Source organism: Gossypium raimondii, chromosome 6, assembly GCF_025698545.1.
Source record: "Gossypium raimondii isolate GPD5lz chromosome 6, ASM2569854v1, whole genome shotgun sequence".
Classification (NCBI taxonomy): Eukaryota; Viridiplantae; Streptophyta; class Magnoliopsida; order Malvales; family Malvaceae; genus Gossypium; species Gossypium raimondii.
The window spans coordinates 7553573-7560086 of record NC_068570.1 but is presented as its reverse complement, the minus strand read 5'-3'; positions in this window follow the sequence as shown (position 1 = coordinate 7560086).

Sequence of the window (6514 nt, the reverse complement as noted above, 5' to 3'; positions counted from 1 at the left end):
TAAGTGAGAGATGAGTGTTACTAGCCGGGCAAGATGGTATTCTGACGTGTTGGTAATAGAGCCTAAATGAACAAAGAGGAATGAAACCCAAATATTAAAAGGGATCATTCTCATTCTGCAAATATCATTCCATGTAAATATCATACATACACATCTAGTTAGGAGCATTTGATTCATTTTGATCATGACATCCTAATCACTAGGCATAAGTAGGTCCATGAAATGGATTCTACAGGTCATGTTCCCCAGAGAACAGATCAATGAAGTTACCTTCCCTAGCAGTACAGTGGAGCAGATTAAAGCTACGACGACGAATCTTGCTTCCCTGGTATTGCAATTAAAAAGATTGAAGCCGCAACGGCGAATCTTACTGTCCTGGCGATGCAGTGGATCAGATTGAAGCTACAACGGTTAATCTTGTTCCCTGACATTGCAATTAAAGAGATCAAATCCACAACGGCAAATCTCACTCCCTTGGCAGTACAGTGGAACAGATTAAAGCTATGACGGCGAATCTTGCTTCCCTGGTATTGCAATTAAAAAGATTGAAGCTGCAACGACAAATCTTACTTTCCTGGCGATGCAGTGGATCAGATTGAAGCTACAATGGCGAATCTTGTTCCCCGACATTGCAATTAAAGAGATTGAAGCCACAACGGCGAATCTCATTTCCTTGGCAGTACAGTGGAGCAGATTAAAGCTACGACGGTGAATCTTGCTTCCCTGATATTGCAATTAAAAAGATTGAAGCCGCAACGACGAATCTTACTGTCCTGGAGATGCAGTGGATTAGATTGAAGCTACAATAGTGAATCTTGTTCCCCGACATTGCAATTAAAGAGATTGAAGCCACAACGGCAAATCTCACTTCCCTGGCAGTACAGTGGAGCAGATTAAAGCTACGACGGCGAATCTTGCTTCCCTGGTATTGTAATTAAAAAGATTGAAGCCGCAACGGCTAATCTTACTTTCCTGGCGATGCAGTGGATCAGATTGAAGCTACAACGGTGAATCTTGTTCCCCGACATTGCAATTAAAGAGATTGAAGCCACAACGGCGAATCTCATTTCCCTGGCAGTACAGTAGAGCAGATTAAAGCTACGACGGTGAATCTTGCTTCCCTGGTATTGCAATTAAAAAGATTGAAGCCGCAACGGCGAATCTTACTTCCCTGGCAATGCAGTAGAGCAGATTAAAGCTAAACGGCGAATCTTATTCCCCGACATTGCAATTAAAGAGATTGAAGCCGCAACGGCGAATCTCACTTCCCTGGCAGTATAGTGGAGCGGATTAAAGCTACGACGGTGAATCTTGCTTCCCTGGTATTGCAATTAAAAAGATTGAAGCCGCAACGGCGAATCTTACTTCCCTGGCGATGCAGTGGAGCAGATTAAAGCTACAACGGCGAATCTTGTTCCCTGACATTGCAATTAAAGAGATCGAAGCCACAATGGCGAATCTTACTTTCCCTGGCGGTACAGCGGAGCAGATTGAAGCTACGATGGCGAATCTTGCTTCCCCGACATTGCAATTTAAAAGATTGAAGCTGCAACGGCGAATCTTACTTCCCTGAGGTTGCAGTAGAACAGACCAAAGATAACAAATGTTTCCTCGAAGAGCTATCAATCCTATCTCCCTGAAGTTGCAGTGGAGCGGATTAAAACCACAGATCTTATCTCCCTAAGCAGTAGTGGAACAAATCACATCAAGTCTTATCTCCCTAAGCAGTAGTGGAGCAGACAGAAAAAAACCAATCCTATCTCCTTGAAGTTGCAGTGGAGCGGATTAAAACCATAAATCTCGTCTCTATGGAGTTGCAGCAGAGTAGATCGAAGTCGTACCTCTCTAAAGTGCAGTGAAATGGACTGAAGCAACAAAACACAGTGGACTAGAAGGAGGCTACTTGAAGAAGAGAAACACCCAAAGAAGTCAAGATCCTGCAAGACCCGACAAATTTGGCATTTTGAAAGTCTTTGCTTCATTCTCGTTACACGACAATAAGTAAAGAGGGGCAGCTATAAATGCCCAAATTTGACCGGGCTTACAACCCAAGCCTAAATTTAGTTCATGGCCCAAAATAAAAAAAACCTAGCCCAACTAAACCTAAAGCCAATAGCAAAAAAGATAACAGAAAAAGAAAAAGAGAACCCTAGGTGCGCCGCCCTTAGGGCCGTCCTTAGGCTCGCCAATTTTTTTTGCCGCCGCTACTGCCAATCGCCAAACACGGCGTGTCCACGCGTCGACACTGCAAAACGAAGCACATAGCAATGTAAAAAGGCCAAATAGGAAAATAGCATGAAAAAGAACAAAAAATGGATATTAAGAGTTGTTTAGATCGGCTATAAAAGCCGAAATTTCACCTTTATAATTTTCTTCGGTTTTACGAACGCACATCAGAAAATCGAAAGTCAAAAATTGAAATTCTAAAGGTTGTTTTTTTTAGAACTGTTCTTTCGTTTTTTTATATAGTCTTTTTATTATTATCTTTTTTCTTTTTTAATCTATCTTAAAACGCTAAGTAAAGATAAGGAAAAAGAGGAAAAAGAACTACCTGAATCGGCCCTTAGATCTGCCGTCGATGACACTTCACCGTCGCCGGATGCGGGTTGAAGGAGGGGCCAAAGCTTTCCTCTTTCCTTTCATCTCTCTGTCTCGTGGCTTTGACCTCTGAATGCGCTTCAATGCGCTGATGGGAGGCGTTCTCTCGTGGCCTCGGCCACCGGGCAGTGGAGGCGTGACGGCGGCGGGGCTCCTAATCTTGGAACCCTAGCATAGAAAAAGGACCCCCCTCTCTTTCATTTTTTGTGATTCTTTGCAAAAGAAAATGAAACTGCAGGAGGCGTTTGTTTTTAAGCTTTATGTTGATTTAAATGGCGCCGTTTGAAGGCTTGGAGGGCTGTGCATCATTGCCCTAATGGGTATTTTACACAATTAGTCCCTCCATTTTTGTGGCACATTCAATGCACTCTTTATTTTACTCGATTTCGGCCATGTAATTTTGCGTCTTTTCCAATCTGGTCCCGCGCAAATCAATGTGCATATGGGACGGGGAATATTGCGTAATCGGTCCCCCAGGTCCTTAGCGCCTATTATTTCAACCCCTTTACCACCTATTTCATATATTTGTAGTTTAAGACCCGTTTTTTTTAATTCTGTTTCAACCGCGTCCTTAATATGTTTAATTTTTTTATATGCTATTTTAACATTATTTGTTTTAAGCCTTTATATTTATTATTTATTTGAAATTGCTTTGCATTAAAATTTTTTTATATATTTAAAAAACTGCTTTTATTGTTTAAGATTTTCTTTTGTATATTGTTTTATTTTAAACTATTTTAGATTGACTAGTATTTATCTAAAGTTTTTATCTTATTTATTTATTTGGTTTAAATTTATATATTATCATCTTATATATTATTATCTATGTTAAAATATTTTAATATTAATAATTTCAAATTGTTCATACATTTTATAATATATATTTCCATACATACTTTTCATTTATTATAAATATATACTTTTTATATTTTATATTTTATATTTTCATATATACATAGATATAGGTATAAATATACACATTTTAATTCATATATATATATATATGTGTACTTGTACATATTTAAATATATTTTCATATTTCATAATTCTTATATACTTACATATATGTATAGATATTTTACTTCATATACATACTTATATATATTCTTTATATTCTCAAAATATTTTTTATAATTCACATACATATATTCTTATATTATTACAATTTGTAAATATATATACACGCACATACTTACATTTTATTTTATAATACTTACAGATTTTTTATTTAATATATATATATATATTTATATACATTTTATGCTCTATAATTTATATGCATTTCTTATTTTCATAACTTAAAATTATACATGCATACATATTTTTACATAATTGTATTTATTCCATTTATTATCATTGTTATTTGGTGTTTATTTATTTATTCATGTACACTTTTACTTTTCTAAATTGTTAGTTCTATTTATTTATTCGTTTGCTTTGTTTATGTAATCGCCTCATTATTTCATTTTGCCTATTATATTGTTGTTACCTTGTCATCATTTCATTTTGCCTATTATATTTATTTATTCGTTATTGTTTTGTCATGCTTATTAATACCAAACATCAAAAGGAAGGTTTTTCTAAATAAGACAATATTTCGCGTTTGGAAAATCGAGAAAACGTGCCCTAACGTGCTGGGTTTCGATTTCTCGTTCGACCAAATAGCCAAATAGCCAAATATCCTTTTTAAACTTTTAAAATAAGGCAATATTTCGCGTTTAGAAAATCGAGGAAACGTACCCTAACGTGTTGGGTTTCGACTTCTCGTTTGACCAAATAGCCAAATATCCTTTTAAACTTTCGAAGTAAGACAATATTTGCGTTTGGAAATTTGAGAAAATGTGCCCTAATGTGCTGGGTCTCAATTTATCGTTTGACCAAATAGCCAAATATCTTCTTAACTTTCAATCTATTATTCAAGTTTTTTTTTAAGGATCGTATTTTTTTTAAACTCTTCAAAGTTTTCAATCTTCGACATTAAGACATTAACTAATCAACTAGGTACCAATTTTTGGGCGTTACGAGGGTGCTAATCCTTCCTCGTACGTAACCGACTCCCGAACCCGTTTTTCTGAATTTCGTGGACCAAAATCGTTGTTTTAATAAAATTAAATCGTTTATTAAAAACAACAATTTTTCAAGGTGATCCGATCACACCTTATCAAAAAAGGATTGGTGGCGACTCCCGTTTTTCCGTTTTCATTTTCAAAATTCAAGTCGACCCCGTTTCATAAAAAAAATGGTGTCAACAAAGCCTATAGTCAAATAATAATCAAATACACGGTAGAACTTGGCTAATCACATAAAAGGGTGTCACATCAGACTACAAAAACAAGCATGAAAGTGGCAGTAACAAATCAAAAGCCTTTGTGCTACACCTAATGTGCTGCAAGTCTTTAATTTTACAAAGTCCAAAAGAATGTCAACGAAACAAACCGTATTCGGGAGAAATTGAAATTAGACTATGCTTGGTAGATAACTTGGAAATAATAACCAGCTTTGAGCTTCAATCATGTGCAAGGCTCAAATAAGTACGAAAATGAAATAAACAGAATTCAAGGAACATTATCAATAGTTAATAAGCTAAAAACTTAAGGACAGTTGAAAAAGGATTTCATCCTCAAGTAAAAACAAATTAATGACTGGAAATCATAAGCTTGTTTGCTCTTCTATAAGAATTAAAAAGGTGCAGTCAAGTATAAGAGTGCAAGCACATTATTTTTGAAGTCAAACGATAAAAACTGTTTACTACCTGTTAACGCTTTTCTTCATCCTCGGTGTCGCAGAAGCAGATACCTTTTGTAGAATATAGTCCTATGCGTGTTTCTTGTAATGATTATACCTTCAATAATGTTTTCATGACAACATGAAGAATTAAAGAGAAAATGGGATGATTTAACAACGCTGTACAGACACTTGGACTATACCGAGTAACATTTCTCGCAATTATGAAACTGAACTGCAATGAAAGAGCGAGAATGGAGAATCATAAGAGTCACAGAAACAGGAGGAATAGAAGAATAGTCCTAGCATGAAACATAAAATCAAGATAATCTTTTGCAATGCTAAAACATAATCAACTACGATCACATCGACTACCAAAAGAAAAAAGAAAGTGCAGAGGTTCATCCAACTTGACACTATATTCAAGAAATCAAATTTCTCACTAGCAACGGATGAATCTTAGAAACCTGAACATAACGAAATCAACAAATCACTTTTCTTTTTCTTAATCTTTTTTACATGACATGAAGAAAATACCCTACAACTCAAATAATCATATTATATGTAATATAAAAAATTAAATAATTGAAAAAGGACACAGAAATAAATCACCGATAAATCCAACTCCGTCTTATGCAATTAAATAAAACCACCTAAATTCTAAAACTTGAAATTAAAATTCGAAAATAGTATAAATTGAGTGATAATATATGAATATGAAGGGGGAAACACATTCCGTACTTTGCATGTAGTTTAAGCTAGAATGTAGACATGGCGGCTATAGTTATATCTTTAAGCTTGTGCAAAAGTTATTTCTCCGAGTTTATTGGTAATTATTGATGTGGAGTTGAATATAAAATCGCTTAATAAATTCTGATCAATAATTACAAAATGATTAAAGCTTTTCAACACTTCCTAATACCGAGTTCATGATAAAAATTTTGTTCGACTTTCCACATTTATCATAAACTCTAATACAAAGAATGTGCGAAACACTCCTAGCTGTCAAGTTCATAAGTGGAGTTACTATTTGTAACCAATTTTCATAATTTATCATAAATCTAACCTTAATAAATGCATTTAAAGAATTTGATACTTAATAATATCAAGTTTAGAGTTATTATGAATTTTAAATGTTTAACTAAATCAATCGTAATTAATTATAGTCAATGCCCAAGGGCACTGACTCACT